General features: G+C 35.3%; 1 long non-coding RNA gene and 1 other non-coding gene across 2 annotated transcripts in view; one reads left to right on the top strand and one right to left on the bottom strand.

Annotated features, from left to right (window-relative positions):
* The window catches only part of LOC144377087 (uncharacterized), a 92,394-nt gene extending 74,601 nt beyond the window's left edge, over window positions 1–17,793 (top strand). Inside the window, exon 3 of the long non-coding RNA XR_013437743.1 lies at window positions 16,054–17,793. This is a non-coding gene — a long non-coding RNA (uncharacterized LOC144377087). The remainder of the gene's footprint in view (window positions 1–16,053) is intronic.
* LOC144377484 (U6 spliceosomal RNA) lies at window positions 3,335–3,441 on the bottom strand. Its single transcript, XR_013438484.1, has one exon. It is a non-coding gene; the product is annotated as a U6 spliceosomal RNA (small nuclear RNA).
* Window positions 17,794–18,821: the final 1,028 nt, after the last annotated feature.

Below are 18,821 nucleotides of genomic sequence, written 5' to 3'. Positions count from 1 at the left end.
CTATGTAAAACATCACATATCTATATAAAATATTTAATTAAAAAACAAAATTTTGGGGACTGGGGTTGTGGCTCGGTAGTAGAGCGCTTGCCTCACACATGTGAGACCCTGGGTTCCATCCTCAGCACCACATAAAAAATAAATAAGTGAAATAAAGGTATTGCGTCCAACTACAACTAAAAAATAAATATTAAAAAACCAAAATTTTGGGAGTTTTTATTATATTATATATTATATTCATTAAAGAAAAACTGGATAATACAAAAAATTAGAAGAAAAAATTCATTCTACTGGCAACTGATATTGTATTAGGTGCTTAGAGAAATACATAGATGACTAAGACATGGATTATACCCTGTAGGAGACAAATAAAACACTTTGTATTAAATAATCAACAAAAGTTTAAAATTTGTTAAACATTTTTCAGTCTCCTTGTATCTTCCTGTTACCTTTAACTCAGTCATCTAGAAGTAAGCTCTGTTCTCTCAGAGATCAAATACCTAATCATGACTGAACTTGAGATCTAGTCCTCTTTAGATTCCACACAGCTACTCTCCCTTCCTTGGAGAGGCAGAAGTTAGGAAGAAATCTTTCCACTTATTACATGGATTGAGAGGGCTGGGCAAATTAGTAATAATAGGTGCAGTGTTAATGTTGTACACTGAAGACAAAGAAACTACATCAATACGGAGGTGGGGAAAGATATTTTGAATAAAAATTTGAAAAGAGGATTATAACAAAAGTGTAGTCAATAATTTTATTTAGTTATTATATTGTGGTTCTGGTGATAGCACACAGAACCTCACACATTCTAGACAAGAACTATACCACTGAGTCACATCCTCAGCTCATAAAATTTTAGTAGGCATATTAAGTCACATAATGGTCATGTGATAAGTTAGGAGAAAAACGTCAGTTGTGCTTCATTATGTGCTATAAATGGCAGATTTCCATTTGTTTTAGATAATTAGAACCATATTTCTAAATTAAAAAATACTTGTGATGGGAACTACATAAAAGAAGTCAAGTTGTGAGACCCTATAACTATGGTGATTGAATCTAGCAAGGAGCTGGAAGAAAAGTATTTCAGTTCTTTTTCTGTAAAGTGGTTGGAGCAAATGGAAACAAAGAAGAAACTTGCTGTCATCTAAATAGATCTGGCTTTCTTTCACTGATGAAGCAGAACTAGACAGTTTCCAATTCTCTCTTGATTATGTTTCCTACATAACTGTTATGTATATATCAAGTTTACAACAAAATCAACATTGCTTTAACACAAATTTTGTTCTCATTTAATCATTTGCCTACCAATGCATCTATTCCTTCTGTAAATATTTATTATGTAACTTTGCTGATCAGAATATTAGCAAATGCCACAGTTGAAGAATAATTGCATGTCACTGGGATATGGGTTTATATAATAAAATGAAACTACTGTGGGAAACACTTGGATTTTATTTACAAAATGAATGAGTTAAAAATTTAAAGAGCAAACAGCCCTCAGAAATTTAAAGAGCAAAGTTTTAAAAACTGAGGAATGTTTGTTTTTTAAAGAACACTCCTAAACTACCATGCAATTCTGAGTTATAAGTTTCTTTTTCTAACAAAAAAATGAGAAACCCTTCCCATGGTAAGGAGCATCAGCAGTGGATTTGTTTCTCTCATTGTGGTTTATTTCATTATATGATGAATCACATTTTTTTCCCTTGTTAGTTAAGGAAGTTGAGAAAATTCTGGTGGATATGTTTTACATAGGCTACAAAAAATAAATTGTCCTCTAAACCATTTATCTGGCTCCTAAGTTTCTCTCCAGAGTCCTCATGAGAGTCCATTATCCATTGCTAATTAGACTTTCCTCAGTTAGTGTTCCAAAGTTTGTATGTATAAAGCTGAAATCAGGGTAGTCTCCCACAAAACTAGCCTTTTTGAACTCACTTTTCTGATTAATAGTATCACCATATACCTAGTGTCTCAAACTAGAAAAATTTGGATACTCATCTAAAGCCTGCTTTTTCTAGCACTCCTCGTGGTTCCATTAATTCTGTCTTCAAAACAGGTCTAGAGGGCTGGGGCTGGGGCTCGGCGGTAGCGCACTTGCCTGGCATGTGTGAGGCACTGGGTTCGATTCTCAGCACCACATATGAATAAGTGAAATAAAGGTCTATCAACAACTAAAAATATATTTTAAAAAAACAAGTCTAGAATCTTCTTTCCATAGTCACTGTTCCTGTTCTAGTGCCAATCACCTTCATCTTGCCTGGGTATTGCAAAGATCTCCAAAATGATGTTGGGCAACAGTGCTCTAGCCCAGCCAGTGTATTGCCATTGGAAGTATTTTTTATAACTTAATATAGCCATGTTATGATCTCTCTCTGAAAAATCTTTGAATGGATCCTCATTCATTACAGGACTGAATCTAATTACTTTAGCATGGCATTTAAGAGCCTTTATAATCTGGTCCTGACAATTCTTTTTAGGCTAATTTCTCCAAAAGTATCAAGTGCTTCTGCCAAATGAAATACTTTATAAATATGCCATGCATATTCTTTTTATGTTTGTAAGTTATTAAATATGCTGTCCCTTTGCCTGGAATATCATTATTCACTTCTCTACTTGATAAACCCTACTTACATTTCTGTGCCTAACTCAGATATTACCTCCTCTAAAAGGTCATTGAAATCCTCAGTAAGGACCAGTCTGTTCTGGGCTGCTGGCTTGCTTTGTGATCTCTCTACCATTTTTTACTTGCCCTATGTCCTCAAAGCCTGACCTTTTTGCACAACATTAATCAGGTTTTATTGCTTGGATTCCAGGGATTGGGAGGCTCTGGAAGAAGGTTGGAGGACAAAAGAGAGTGATACTATAGCAATATTTCCCTAGTTTGCTCTCTTCCAAGATTTGGTCTGGCAGGGATTGCATTAATCTTCTAAAACAGAGTTCCTGTCAGATAGCCTTTTTTTTTTATAGTTTTCTTTCTGAATTTTAGTAGTAACTCCTACTATTTGCCTTGTCAGGTCTATGGGTGGAAGCAGTTTCTCATTTTTTAAAAAATTAATTATTTTTGATTTATGTATGACAGCAGAATGCATTACAATTCTTATTACACATATAGAGCACGATTTTTCATATCTCTGGTTGTATACATAGTATATTCACACCAATTCGTGTCTTCATACCTGTACTTTGGATAATAATGATCATCACAATACACCATCATTAATAACCCAATCCCCCTCCCTTCCCCTCCAACCCCTCTGCCCTATCTAGAGTTCGTCTATTCTGCCCATGCTCCCCTCCCTATACCACTATGAATCAGCCTCCTTATATCAAAGAAAAAAATATGGAATGCTTCACAAATTTGCGTGTCATCCTTGTGTAGGGGCCATGCTAATCTTCTCTGTATCGTTCCAATTTTAGTACATGTGCTGCTGAAACGAGCACAGTTTCTTGTGTTGATGCTTCATTATCCCTTACTATACCTACACCTTTGTAAATAAATCTTTCATTAAATTCTAATCACTCCTTTGGAGTAATCCATCTGTTTCCTGTCTATACTCCTCTATTTCTGTGGTACCATGTAGATATCTCTTTAATTGTTCTTTACACATTGTATTCCAAATACTGTTGCTTACCTGAAGTCTGAACCCAGGATAAGAATCATTGTGACTAGGTAGAGAAAAGCCTTCCTTTCCAAGAAGGACTTTGCAAAACCCACGGCAGGACCCACAGTGACCAGAGCATGGCGGGACCCCTGGAATATGCAGGTAACCCAAAGGACCTGAAAATAATCTCTAAGAATCAAGTTAGAAGCTGTCTTCCAGTCTTTGGAGGTCATATGAGTCAAATTCATCCTGCTTGGGCCAAATACTTGGCCTGGCATTTGTCACCCACTGATAAAATCTTCCTAATTTTATTTAGTATGGAGCTAAGAACTATAGATGAAAATATTGTGTAAGATTTCTTAAACTTCCATAACTGTTGGAGGATTCCAATAAGTAGCACTTCTCCTTCCTACCCGAGGTTTTAACAAATTGAGAAATAAAAGATTTAAGTCAGACAAAGGCTAAAATAATAATAATAGTAATGATAGCTCAAACTTCTAAAGTACTTGAGGCACTGTTCTAAGGACCTCATATGTATTAATTCTTCACAATAACTCTATGTATGGATACTATTAGTTCTGTTTGTGCATGGAGAATTGAAGCACAGAGATATTAGGTAACTTGCCCAAAGTCACATAGCTATTGAGTGGCAAATTCAGTGTACAAAACAGTTTGGCTTCAAAGAAATCTACTTACCCAACCACTACACTTTACTGTCTCTTAAGACTTATGCATTTATTACAGATAAAACAAATGTTGGAGCATGTGGTTTGTATCTATGTACAAGAGGGATTCTTAAAAGTGAACCCCTAGTCACAGATAGTTCTGGACTTCTGTAGGGCTCTAGAAAACTTAGGGCATGTAAGAACAGAAGTTATCTTCTTTGTTGACAAGCTGGGTGTTTAGAGTGAGAGAAAGAGGAGGAAGGGGAGGAGGGAGGGATGGGAGGGGGAGAGGAGAAGAGGAGGAGGAGGGGGAGAAAGTGAAGGAGAAAAGAGAGGAGACAAGAGGAGTAAGAAAGAAAGGAGATGTGTGGGGTGGAGACAAGGGGCTTGTGTTGCATACCCACTTTCTTCATACTTGGATCATATTAATTCATCTCTCCTCTGGAATGGAAAGAGCTGAGGGGTGGAGGAAGTTTAGGAATACTGACTACAATAGTGGAATCCTCTCCACCTTCAAGGAAACATCAGGAATTAGGAAGAGGGATTTTCCCCCAGTGTAGCAGCTTGATATTTATTATATTTTTAGTTTCCAGTATCAATGTCATGTCATATTGTACTCTAATTATTTGCTTATCTGTTTCTACTTCCCCCTTCCTTCCTCAGGTTTGTGCTTCTTAATAGCAGAAATATTTTTTCTATTAGTTTCTGTCTACAATGACTGGTATATGGCAAGCACTCAATATTTTTTTTTGTTAAACAAAAGAATGAATAAATACATATTTCTCTAAAATTCTCAGGAAATACAGAAGAATTTAACATACAACTTAGTTATTAGCTCAGAAATAGATTGGTTACTTCAAAACTTCAGCTAGGTGTTTTGAATTCAGAAACCCAACTACTTGGTTAGAGTTCATCTTCAGACTCTTTATTGACTGGCATACATAAATACATATTTATGGGTTTAACAAGTAGGATGAATAAACAGAAAGATTTCTACTGTTGGTGCTGCGTGATTTATGGCTTTCCCGAAACTGGATTCAGAAAGGATATAAAGAACAATACAGCCTGGCAGTTTGGCATAGACCATGATTATACCTTGTCTGGCAGAAAAACGTACAGTGTAGAGAGAGGACATGGACTTTGATGTCAGCCTGGTTTTAGAAACCCACTTTGCAACTTATTAGCTGTGTAACTTTGGGCAGATTATGTTTGCAGCAAAGGAACTATGTTCTAGTTGTTTTTAGGCAATTCCCTTCTGTGAGGACATCCTCTGCTTTTCAGAAAGATCCTCATTTGACTGCTTTTATGGAACTACTCATGCTCTAGCCCATGGCCTCTTTTTCCATTTTTGAAATTTGCCTGCTTTATCTTTCAGACATCAGATTGTGCCGTCTGATAGCATGTGACTATCGAGAAATGTGATTATTCTTCTTCTTTAATTTGTCCTGTTTTTCTAGTTTGAGATTGTATCTCAATTAAGTATTTCCTTAGTTACTGATTGACTTAATGGAATCCAGCATCATTGACATAATTGGTGAACTTTGACTACTTCTAACATCTATTTGAACCATAGTAGCTTGTCAAATTGCCCTGATGTTTTTATTGCCTCTTCCAGAACCACTGAAGCTTACTACCAATGGTCACTTCAAAATGCATCAGTTATTTTAGTCTCTTGGTAGAGTTATCCAAATGTAACACACATTTCCTTGACCAATCAAGCCTGTATGTTTTATACCTGGTAACACTTATTTCTGGGAATGCTATGTGGAATCATCCAAATCAGAAGCATCGGAACAAATGGTCATTTATAAACCAGGACACAGAAATTAATATTTAAAAAGTCCTCAGTAAGGTTTAATTTTCCAAAACTAGACTTCCACTATATTAGTGGACAACTTCTTGTCAACTTGCTTCCATTTACTAATCCTTCCATGGTCTTCCTATTCCAATGAGTCAAGTTCATTCTTGTTTTCTACAGGCTGTTGATTCAGAAATTCAGAAACTATTCCCTGAAGGCTACTAAGTAATAAGCAATGGTGACATTTGTTCACATTTATGTAGGATTTCACAGTTTTTAAAATGTCTTTTAATCTATTCTCTCACTGGATTTGAGTTCTAGGCCAGATAATCTTACATGAGTACATCTTTAAACTTCTAGAATAATGATTCTCTGGTTTGTACTTTTGACATTCTGGTATGTTTCTGCCTCCAAGATTATTGCTCATTTATCAGTTCCTTCAACTGATATTTATTGACTCTTCCTGCATATTAAGCACTATGGTAGAAATTCTAGAAAACAAGATTAATATGGGCTGGGATTGTGGCTCAGTGGTAGAGCGCTCGCCTAGCATGGGCGGGACCCTGGTTCGATCCTCAGTACCACATAAAAATAAAGGCATTGTGTTGTGTCCACCTACACCTAAAGAAATAAATAAATATTTTAAAAAAGATTAATATGACATGGTCCTTGCATTTAAGTCAGTGAGGAAGATTTAAAATATTCCAGCAAAAGTATGGCATTAAAATACCGTAATATAGTTTTGTATAAGGAGCTAAAAGAATGTAGCAAGAGGAGAAGTTAATTCTGGCCTAAGCTTTATGGTGGCTCAGGCATCAAAGAAGAGGTAATTATAAAGAACAAAGACATCAATAAATACAACTCTGAAGCAAAATTAAATTAACTTATTCATTTAAATGTTTTTAAAATAACATATAATAGATTACTTTTTTCCTTTGGGCATGTAGGGATGATATAACAGGAGGGATAGTTGAGAAATCTAACAAAAAATAGGGTGTCACAACTTCAAAGATGTTGAAAATCATTATCTAGTACCCCAGAAACTTAAACACTGGCTTACTGAGACATTGTTATGTGTAAATTCTAGATAATGAATATTGGGATAAATTTGTTCCCAAAATCAGAACTAAAGTTTTTTTTGGTACTGGAGATTGAACCCAGGGGTGCTTAACCACTGAGCCACATCCCCAGACCCCTTTTTAATATTTTATTTAGAGACAGGGTTTCTCTGAGTTGCTTCATTAATCTGCTGAGGCTGGCTTTGAACTCACAAGCCTCCTGCCTCAGCCTCTCAAGTTGCTGGGATTATAGGCATATACCACCACACCCAGAAGAACTAAACATTTTTTTTTAATTTTATAACTTTTTATTTTATTTATTTATTTTTATGTGGTGCTGAGGATCGAACCCAGGGCCATGAATGTGTGAGGCGAGTGCTCTACTGCTGAGCCATAACCCCAGCCCTAGAACTAAACATTTTAACAGCTATCTTCCTTATCTTTATCTTAATGATCATAAGATGACTTTGTGGCATCAGAAGCTAGATAAACATTTCCCATTTCATAAACAGACACAAAATTTTATGCTTGAACAATATTGAACAAACACTTTGAATTATAATGTACCTAAAAGCAAAGACAATAGTGATTTTCTTCTATTTGGTTATAAACACACTTTATCTGTGTGTGCATGTGTGTATGTGTTAAAGGGTGTTTTTAGCCTTTTAATGTACTAAAAAGTTATTGAGTTCTTTTTAAAAATCAATGACAACAGTTAAAAAAAAAGAACAAACAGGATTTTTCTCCATAACTAATATTAACTTCATTTTTTTAGGGTCCCAAGCTTGAACACTTCTGTTTATTCATGAAACATATCCAGACTATTGGTTCATTTGGATTCACTTCCAACCTTCACAGTTCAGACTGTACAGCCAGTTTAACTCTTGGCCTCTCAGGTGACTTGACTTCTAAGGGTTATAGAAAAGGCCACAGCAGTGTTGGGATGTTGCGAAAGAAACCCATGCCCTGGCCCATAGCCCAGTAGACTACAGTCCTGTAGCAAAAGAGACTTTCCACTGCTTACACTTGGGAGTTATCCCTGGTTTCGCCTTTGTCTCAAACCATCTGGATGTCAAAAGTGCTAATAGGCAACTGACTCACTGGTAGAATAAATTCAGTCTGGTGACTATTCTGGAAGGCTCTATAATGAAAGAGATACCAGCAATAAAGCAACAGGGCAATTTCCTAAGTTTTGAGGTCATCTAAGCCTGTGAGATGGCACATTGATAACAGCAGGAGCATTGGAAACTCATTACAGTGGCTTGAATTTTTTGTCTTTATAGATGAAAGAAACCATGTTTATATCTTATCCAACAACCCCATATCTAGCTCTTTTAAAAGTAGCAAGTATGGATTCCTCCTTGGAATTGTTTCACAGCTCTCATTGTGACAATTGTTGGGAAAAATTTTATGTCACTTGGCTATTCCCCAAGAGTTATCAAGATCATTTAAAATTTGACCACTAAGCTAATGCCAGGAGATACCGGCTTCAAGTCTTGTTGAATCACAGTACCATACAAGAAAATGATATACCCTGGTAAAGATTTGTGATATATGTGTTCTATCATTATACCTTCATATTTTCCTTTAGCTGCTCTATACCAACCTATGTCAGAAATGAAAAACATGTATGTACTTTTCTAAAAAATTAATTTTTTTTAGTAGTTGATAGACCTTTATTTTATTTATCTACATGTGGTGCTGAGAATTAAACCCAGTGTCTCACTCATGCCAGTAAGTGCGCTACCGCTGAGCCCCAGCCCCATGTATGTACTTTTAATGTATTTATTTGTATAAAGAAACAGACGTTTAGGTCATGGAAAATACTTTTGTGAGATGGCTAGTGGGCATAGGTGCATTCATCTTATTTCAAGATCATGTTTTACATTATTACTAATAAAAAGCATGTGTCAAGAATTTCAACTTTGAGATTTTGTGAAATAATTTTAAAAATAATAGTCCTGGCAATGAATTAGTCCATGACAATGACCTCTTCCACCCCATTAGAGTAAAAATCTGTTTTTATAAGTAGTTGTGTCCTTCCAGCTTTTAAATCATTTTTCTTTTGAGTTTTCCTTGGAAATCTCACACCCTTAGGAAAAATATCCCAGGCACTTTCACTTTAAAGAACAATGCATTATAGGCTGGGGTTATAGCTCAGTAGAGGAGCACTTGCCTAGCAGGTATGAGGCAATGGATTTGATCCTTACCACCACATAAAAATAAATAAATAAAAGAAAGGTATTGTGTCCATCTACAACAAAAAATTATTTAAAAAATAGAACAACACACATCTCTCCTATTTTATTTAAACCTTTGGTCAGGGAGTTAGCCTAATGTCACATTTCTCTATCATATCTGATAGTTCTCTATGCCCTGACAGTAATGTATTAGCAAGCTTTGTGTCTCTGTGACTAATATACTTGACAAAATCAACTTAAAGGAGGAAAAATTTAGTTTATTTGGCTCATGGTTTCAGAGGTTCAGCAACTCAGTTGCTCTAGACTCAAGGTGAGGCAGAAAATTATGATGGAAGGGTGTGGCAGAGGAAGGTTGCTCAGTTCATGACAGACAGGAAGAGAGAGAGAGCTTGAGTGCAAGATGTCAGGGATAATATAATCCCCAAGAGCATGCCCCCAGTGTCCTACTTCCTCCAATTATACCGAAACTGCTATTGTTACCACCCACTAATCCATTCAGATTGTTAATTCTTCAAATAGATTAATCTATTGACTAGGTTACAGCTCTCATAACCTAATCATTTCATTTATAAACATTCGTGAATTGACTCACACATAAATTTTCAGGGAATACCTAATATCCAAGCCATAACATATTGCAACAGCACCCTTTCCCCAGCTTGATTCTGTGGTCTTATGGGGGTCTTTAATGGCCAATGGAACAAGAGGATAGCCTACAGTTGGTTTTTGGGTGAGTATCTTCTCTATGCGGGTAGAGGCTAAAAATGAACCATGGCTATATTATAACCACATTCATGGAAAACCTTGAGAGAAAGTAGAAAGGGAAAATCTTTTGAATGAGTAGAGCTGTGAACAATGCAACTAGTCATCAACTTTTTATGGAATGAGAAGTAGCTTAGTATATACAGACCTGGGAATGGCCAATGGCCTGTCTTCTCAGGGGCCTGGAATTAAAATAATTGAAAGATTAGAGATAAGAAATTTTGAGATAGGAACATCTAGATGAACACAAACAGTTTGGTGTTAATAGTATGGCCCAACAAAAAGCATCCACCATGAAAGAGGTAGTGAGTAAAGGATATAATAATTAGACCAGTTGACATAAGCTATTCTTTGCCATTGGCCATCCTGGAACTGTACTATGGCCACATGAATGAAGTGGTCAAGGTGGCAGAGGCAGGCTATGAGTAGGCCCAGTAGCGTGAAATCCAATCACCAAAGTTGAACTATTTTTTTAAATTAATTTTTAAATATATGACAGCAGAATGCATTACAATTTAAATTTAAACAATTCATATTACACATATAGAGCACAATTTTTCATATCTCTGGTTATATACAAAGTAATACATGTATAAACAATTTGTGTGTTTATACATGTACTTTGGATAATGATGTCCATCACATTCCAACATCATTTCTACCCCCATTCCTTCTCCCTTTCCCTCCTACCCCTCTGTCCTATCTTGAGTTCGTCTATTCGTCCTATGCTCCCGCTCCCTGCTCCCTACCACACTATGAATAAGCCTCCTTATATCAGAGAAAACATTTGGCATTTTTTGGGGGGGATTGGCTAACTTCACTTAGCATTATCTTTTCCAGCTCCATCCATTTACATGCAAATGCCATGATTTTATTTTCTTTTATTGCTGAGTAATATTCCATTGTGTATATATATATCACATTTTTTTAATCTGTTCATCTACTGAAGGGCATCTAGGTTGGTTCCACAGTTTAGCTATTGTGAATTATGCTGCTATAAACATTGACATGGTCGTATCCCTGTAGTATGCTGTTTTTAAGTCCTTTGGGTATAGACTGAGGAGAGGGATAGCTGGGTCAAATGGTGTTTCCATTCCCAGTTTTCCAAGGAATCTCCATACTGCTTTCCATATTGGCTGCACCAATTTGCAGACCCACCATCTGTGTATGAGTTTTTCCCCACATCCTCACCAACACTTACTGTTGTTTGTATTCATAATAGCTGCCATTCTGACTAGAGTGAGATGAAATCTTAGAGTAGTTTTGATTTGCATTTTTCTAATTGCTAGTAATGATGAACATTTTTTTTCATATATTTGTTGATTGATTGTATATCCTTTTCTGAGAAGTGTTTATTCTGGTCCTTGGCCCATTTATTGATTGGGTTATTTGTTTTTTGGGTGTTTAGCTTTTTGAGTTCTTCATATACCCTAGAGATTAGTGCTCTATCTGATGTGTGAAGGGTAAAACTTGCTCCCAAGATGTAGGCTCTCTGTTAACCCTACAGATTGTTTCTTTTGCTGAGAAGAAACTTTTTAGTTTGAATCCATCCCATTTATTGATTCTTGGTTTTAATTCTTATGCTATAGGAGTCTTATTAAGGAAGTTGGGGCCTAATCTCTCATGATGAAGATTAGGGCCTGCTTTTTCTTCTATTAGACACAGGATCTCTGGTTTAATTCCTAGGTTCTTGATCCACTTCGAGTTGAGTTTTGTGCATGGTGAGAGATAGGGATTTAATTTCATTTTGTTGCATATGGATTTCCAATTTTCCCAGCAGCATTTGTTAAGGAGGCTATCTTTTCTCCAATGTATGTTTTTCACACCTTTGTCTAAAATAAGATCATTGAAATTTTGTGGGTTAGTCTCTGTGTCCTTTATTCTGTACCATTGGTTTACCAGTCTGTTTTTGTGCCAATACCATGCTGTATTTGTTACTATTGCTCTGTAGTATAGTTTAAGGTCTGGTATAGTGATGCTACCTGCTTTAGTATTCCTTCTAAGGATTACTTTAGCTATTCTGAGTCTCTTATTTTTCCAGATGAATTTCATGATTGCTTTTTTTATTTCTTTGAGGAATGCCATTGGGATTTTGATCAAAATTGCATTAAATCTGTATAGTTCTTTTGGTAGTGTTGTATAGTGCTTTTTGGTCATTTTGATAATATTAATTCTGCCTATCCAAGAGCAAGGTAGATCTTTCCATCTTATAAGGTCTTCTTTGGTTTCTTTCTTTAGAGGTTCTGTAGTTTTCATTGTGTAGATCTTTCATCTCTTTCATTAAGTTGATTTCCAAGTTTTTTTTTTTTTGAGGCTATTGTTAATGGGGTAGTTTTCCTCATTTTCCTTTCTGAGGATTTGTCACTGATATACAGAATTGCCATTGATTTATGGGTGTTGATTTTATATCCTGAAACTCTGCTGAATTCATTTACTAGTTTTAGAAGTTTCTGGTGGAACTTTTAGGGTCTTCCAAGTATAGAACCATATCATCAACAAATAGTGCCAGGTTGAGTTCTTCTTTTCCTTTGTGTATCCCTTTAATTTCTTTTGTCTGTCTAATTGCTCTGGCCAATGTTTCAAGAACTATGTTAAATAGAAGTGGTGAAGGAGGGCATCCCTGTCTTGTTTCAATTTTTAGAGGGAATGCCTTCAATTTTTCCTCCATTTAGAATGATGTTGGCCTGGGGCTTAGCTTAGATAGCCTTTACAATGTTGAGATATGTTCCTGTTATTCCTAATTTTTCTAGTGTTTTGAACATGAAAGGGTGCTGTATTTTGTTAAATACTTTTTCTGCATCTATTGAGATGATCATGATTCTTATCTTTGAGTCTATTGATGTGATGAATTACATTTATTGATTTCTGCATGTTGAACCAAACTTGCATCCATGGGATGAATCCCACTTGATTGAGGTGCACTTTTTGTTATGTTTTTGTACTTGATTTGCTAGAATTTTATTGAGAATTTTTACATTTATGTTCATTAGAGATATTGGTCTGACGTTTTCTTTCTTTTATGTGTCTTTGTCTGGTTTTGGGATCAGGGTGATATTGGCCTCATGGAATGAGTTTGGAAGTGCTCCCTCTTTTTCTATTTCCTGAAATAAATTGAAGAGTATTGGTACCTGTACACATGGAAAAATGAGAATTCATACCCCATTTGATTCAAATATATTATATATCAAGATCATTGTATGGTCATGAGCAACAAGAAAGAAAGAAAGAAAGAAAGAAAGAGAGAAAGAAAGAGAGAAAGAAAGAAAGAGTCTTGTAGAACTCAGCTGTGTATCCATCAGAACCTGGGCTTTTCTTTGTTGGTAGGTTTCTGATGGTGTCTTCTATTTCATCACTTAATATTGGTCTGTTTAAATTGTTCATATCATTCTGATTCTTTGGACAAATCATATAACTTAAGAAATTTGTCGATGCCTTTGATATTTTCTATTTTATTGGAGTCCAAGTTTTCAAAATAATTTTTAATTATCTTCTGTATTTCTGTAGTGTCTGTTGTGATATTATCTCTTTCATCATTTATGTTTGTAATACCTTCTCTTCATTAGTGTAGCTAAGTGTCTGTTAATTTTATTTATTTTTTCAAAGAACCAACTTTTTGTTTTATCAATTTTTTGTTTCTTTTGTTTCAATTTCATTGATTTCAACTCTAACTTTAATTATTTTCTGCTTTCTACTGCTTTTGCTGTTGATTTGTTCTTCTTTTTCTAGGGCTTTGAGATGTAATGTAGACTCTCAGGCATATGTTCACATTTATTTGTTGACTTTTTCTTCTTTTAAGGAATGAACTCCATGCAATGAACTTTTCTCTTAGTACTGCCTTCACAGTGTCCCACAGGTTTCCATATGTTGTGTCTGTGTTCTCATTTACCTCTAAGAATTTTTAAATCTCCTCCTTGATGTCTTTTGCAACCCATTGTTTATTCAGTAGAATGTTATTTAGTCTCCAGGTATTGGAGTAACTTTTATTTTTTATTTTCTCTTTGATTTCTAATTTCACTCCATTATGATCTGATAAAATGTAGGGTAGTATTTCTACTTTTTTGTATTTGCTAAGAATTGTTTTGTGTCATATTATATGGTCTATTTTAGAGAAAGATCCATGTGATGCTGAGAAGAAAGTGTATTAGCTTGTTGAAGGATGAAATATTCTAAAGTTATTGATTGTATTATTGAGATCTACAGTTTCTTTGTTCAACTTTTGTTTGGAAGATCTATCCAGTGGTGAGAGAAGTGTGTTAAAGTCACCCAAGATTATTGTGTTGTGGTCAATTTGATTCTTGAACTTGAGAAAAATTTGTTTGATGAACATAGAAGCTCCATTGTTTGGGGCATATATATTTATAATTGTTATGGTTTGTTGGTGTATGGTTCCCTTGAAATGTCCTTTTGATTAAGGTAGCTTTAAGTCTACCTTATTTGATACGAGGATGGAGACCCCTGCTTGCTTCTGCAGTCCATGTGAATGGTATGATTTTCCCCAACCTTTCACCTTTAGTCTGTGTATGTCTTTTCCTATTAGATGAGTCTCCTGGAGGCAGCATATTGTTAGGTCTTTTTTTTTTTTAATTCAATGTGCTTGTGTATGTCTTTTGATTGGTGAATTTAGGCCATTAACATTCAGGGTTATTATTGAGACATGATTTGTATTCCCAGTCATATTTTTTTTTTGTGGTATTTAACTTGACTTGTTTTCTTTGGTTAGTTTTTCTCCCTTGGCTGATTTTCATTGTTGTTTTTTTGTTTCCTCTTCATGGAATATTTTGCCAAGGATGTTTTATAGTGCCGGTTTTCTAGCTGTAAATTCGTTTAACTTTTGTTTATCATGGAAGGTTTTTATTTCATCATGACATCTGAAGCTTAATTTTGCTGAATACAAGATTCTTGGTTGGCATCCATTTTCTTTCAGAGCTTGATATATGTTGTTTTGGGATCTTCTAGCTTTCAGGTTCTGTGTTGAAAAATCTGCCATTATCCTAATTGGTTGACCCCTATATGTAATCTGATTCCTTTCTCTTGTGGTGTTTAATATTCTTTTCTTATTCTGTATGTTGAGCATTTTCATTATAGTGTGCCTTGGTGTGGATCTGATGTAATTTTTTACATTTGGCTCCTGTAGCCTTCTTGAATTTGGTTTTCCAATTCATTCTTCATGTTTGGAAAATTTTCTGATATTATTTTATTGAGTAATTGTTCATTCCTTGGAACTCTATACCTTTCTATATCCCAATAACTCTTAAATTTGGTCTTTTTATGCTATTCCGTATTTCTTGAATTTTCTGCTCATGTTTTCTTACCATTTTCACTGTGTGGTCTACATTCTTTTCAAGATTATATATTTTGTCTTCATTGTCTGATGTCCTATCTTCCAAGTGGTCTACTCTATTGATGATGCTTTCAATTGAACTTTTAATTTGGTTTATTGTTTCTTTCATTTCAAGGATTTCTGTTTTTTTTAAACCTCTATCTTCCTACTGTAGTAATCTTTTGCTTCCTGTATTTGTTTATGTAGTTTTTTGTTGAAATGATCTTTTGCTGCCTGTATTTGCTCTCTTATTTCATCCTTTAATTCACAGAACTTTTTAATCATGTACATCCTGAACTTTTTCTCTGGAAATTCTCTTGCTGTGCTAGCCATGGATTCTAATAATGTGGTATCTTGATTTGTTTGGAGCACTTTCTTCCTTTGTCTTTTCATGTTGCTCATGTGTTGGACATATGCAACAAATCTGACTTAAAAAGGGTATGATTGCCAAAGGCTCAGTCTTCATTCATAGGAATGAAGATTTGGGTCACATTTTAAGGCTTGCCAAAGGCTAGCTGAAAGTTCAGGGGAATTAGAATGGATGATAGAGGTTGGAGAAGGTGAATATTAGTTACTGATCTGAAGTACAACTGCAGCATTTGGGTTTCTGGTTCATCTCACTAACCTCTTTATTCTGTTTCTTTCAGGAGGAAAGGCTCATAGAAAGATCTGTACCCTAAATCTGCATACTGCAGCATATCTTTCCAGAGCAAGGGATGGACTGTGGCAACCATGGAAACATGCTACTTAGATCTTCTGCTGAGGGAAGCAAAATTGACTGTTGGACCCTTACCTTTCTGGATCCATTTGTTTTTGTGATGAGTAACACTTCCCTTGGGCTTCTCTTACCCAGTGAAAGCAGGGGTACATTAGGCCTGTTACTGTTTGACAAGGGATTCTTTTACTAGATGAGTTAGGCCCAAGGACACCTGGTTGAAACTTCCTTAAAAGTATACTGTAGTTCCAGGCTCTTTCTACCTACTTCTCCTTCCTTCCCCCTGTTTCACTACTACTAGACTCGCACCAGAGTCTGAAATCTCTCCTTACTTTCTTTGGTTAATTTCCCTTTATCCTTCACAGACATTTCTCCCAATACATTTCTAGCATGTCTAATTCTGTCTCTACATCTGCTTCTCTAAGGATACAAACTCACACATGCCACTAAAGAAATGAGACTTTATCTAATAAGAAAGGATGTAAAGAAGACAGAGTTAGAATTTGCCTTCCTGTACTGGATCTGGAGAAATTTCTTACACATTTTTGACACTGTTTTTTTGTGAATATCAATTTAAATATTCCTAGTTAATTTTGCTAATCTAAAAAAAAGGAAGTACAAGCAAAAGGAAAGAAAATGAAAGTAAAGGAACTTAATTGCTTTTTTTTTCATTATGACTTCTTAAAATTAGAGCATTCTAATTATATATAGTTGTTGGGTTCATCTTGACAAAATCATGCGTGCATGGAATTTGATTTCTTTGGTTTTTTATTTGGGGGCGGGTTACTGGGAATTGAGTTCAGGGGCACTCAACCACAGAGAAACATACCCAGTCCTATTTTATATTTGATTTAGAGACAGGGTCTCACTGAGTTGCTTAGCACCATTGCTGAGGCTGGCTTTGAACTCACAATCCTCCTGCTTCAGCCTCCTGAGCTGCTGGAATTACAGATATGCACCACCATGTCTGGCTGGAATTTGATTTCAATCCTTGTTCCCCACCTTCTCACCTTCCCCTGTTCTCCTTCCTGTACTCTACTGATCTTCCTTTTCCTTGTTTATTTATTCATTTTTCACAGGATAGGATTTATTTAAGTGTGCTTAGAAACAGAACTCCCACAGTCTGAAAGGGGACCTAACAAAGTTTGCCCTTATTTACTTATCTTTAAATAAATAATTTCATTTTATTAAATAACTTGATAAAATTATCATAAATGATTTTAATTTTGATTATTCTTTTTAACATGTACATAAAGGTGAAGTTTCATAAATATGTTTTTGTATGGATTGTGACTTTGTTAAATTCATTTTTTCCATATTTCCTGCCTTTTTCCATCTCTCCTCTCTCTCTATCTCCTTCTATTCCTTTGATCTTTCCTATAACTTTATGATATCTAATCCTTTCCCATCTTCTTTCCCTTATTTTTCCACATATGAGAACCTTTGACTCTTGATTTTCTGAGTCTGGCATTTTTTACTTAGTACAGTGTTCTCCATTTCCATCCATTTTCCAGTAAATGCCATAATTTCATTCATTTTTATGGCTAAGTAGAACTCCATTGTATTTATATACATTTTCTTGATCCATTCATCTATTGATGGGCATTTGGGCTGATTCCATCATTTGGTTATTGTGAATTGAGCTACTATAAACATTGAAGTGATTATATTACACTGGTATGCTGATTTTAGTTCTTTTGTATACATACATCTTTTGGAATAACTAGATCATACCATTCCTAGTTTTTTGAGGAATTTACGTACTGTTTTCCAGAGCAGTTGCACTAATTTGCAGTCCTACCAACTGTGTGTGAGTGTCCCTTTTCCCCCACATCCTTGCCAGCATTTGTTATTATTTGTGTTCTTGATAATTGCCATTTTTACCAGAATGAGGGGAAATCTTAGTGTAGTTTTGATTTGCATTTCTCTGATTGTTATAGATACTGAAATTTTTCACATTTTTTTGGGGGGGTGTTTGTGTTTCTTTTTTTTAGAAATGTATGTTTTAGTTCTTTGCCCAGTAATTTATTAGATTGTTTTTGTTTTTTATTTTTTAAACTTGTTGATGGACCTTTACTTTATTTGTTAATTTATTTATATGCAGTGCTGAGAATCAAACCCAGTGCCTCACACATGCTAGGCAAGTGCTCTACCACTGAGCCACAACCCTAGCCCTGTGTTGCTTTTTTTGGTGTTAAGTTTTTTATATATTCTGGATATTAATCCCTTGTCAGAGGAGCACCTGGAAAAGATTTTCTCCCATTCTGTAGACTCTCCATCTGCTCTTAATTGTTTCCTTTGCTGTGCAGAAGATTTTTAATTTAATGGCATCCCACTTATTGATTCTTAGTTTTATTTCTTGAGTTTTAGGGTTCTTGTTGAGAAAGTTGGTGCCTCCACCTTTTCCCCTATTTTTACAGTGTTTATTACTTCTTAAGCAGTATTCCATTTAATAGTCTGGCATTGTACACATTTATGTCACTTGACATTTGATCAAAACTATTTCCATTATTAGAAAACCACTCAAAAGTTTGTGTCCTAAAGAACCAAAAGCATAATCTTAACATATATAAATGGGAGCATTTTGTTACTGCCTAGATTACTGAACATTAGGAATCTTGCACAGTATTCTCATCTCATGTTCGCTATTGACATTTGGGCATGTCTCTTGAGGGGTAAAACTATTTACTCCCTAGAGCT

The sequence above is a fragment of the Ictidomys tridecemlineatus genome, chromosome 4 (assembly GCF_052094955.1).
Source record: "Ictidomys tridecemlineatus isolate mIctTri1 chromosome 4, mIctTri1.hap1, whole genome shotgun sequence".
Taxonomy (NCBI): domain Eukaryota; kingdom Metazoa; phylum Chordata; class Mammalia; order Rodentia; family Sciuridae; genus Ictidomys; species Ictidomys tridecemlineatus.
Note: the sequence above shows the minus strand (reverse complement) of the source record. Positions and strands in the feature narration are given on the sequence as shown.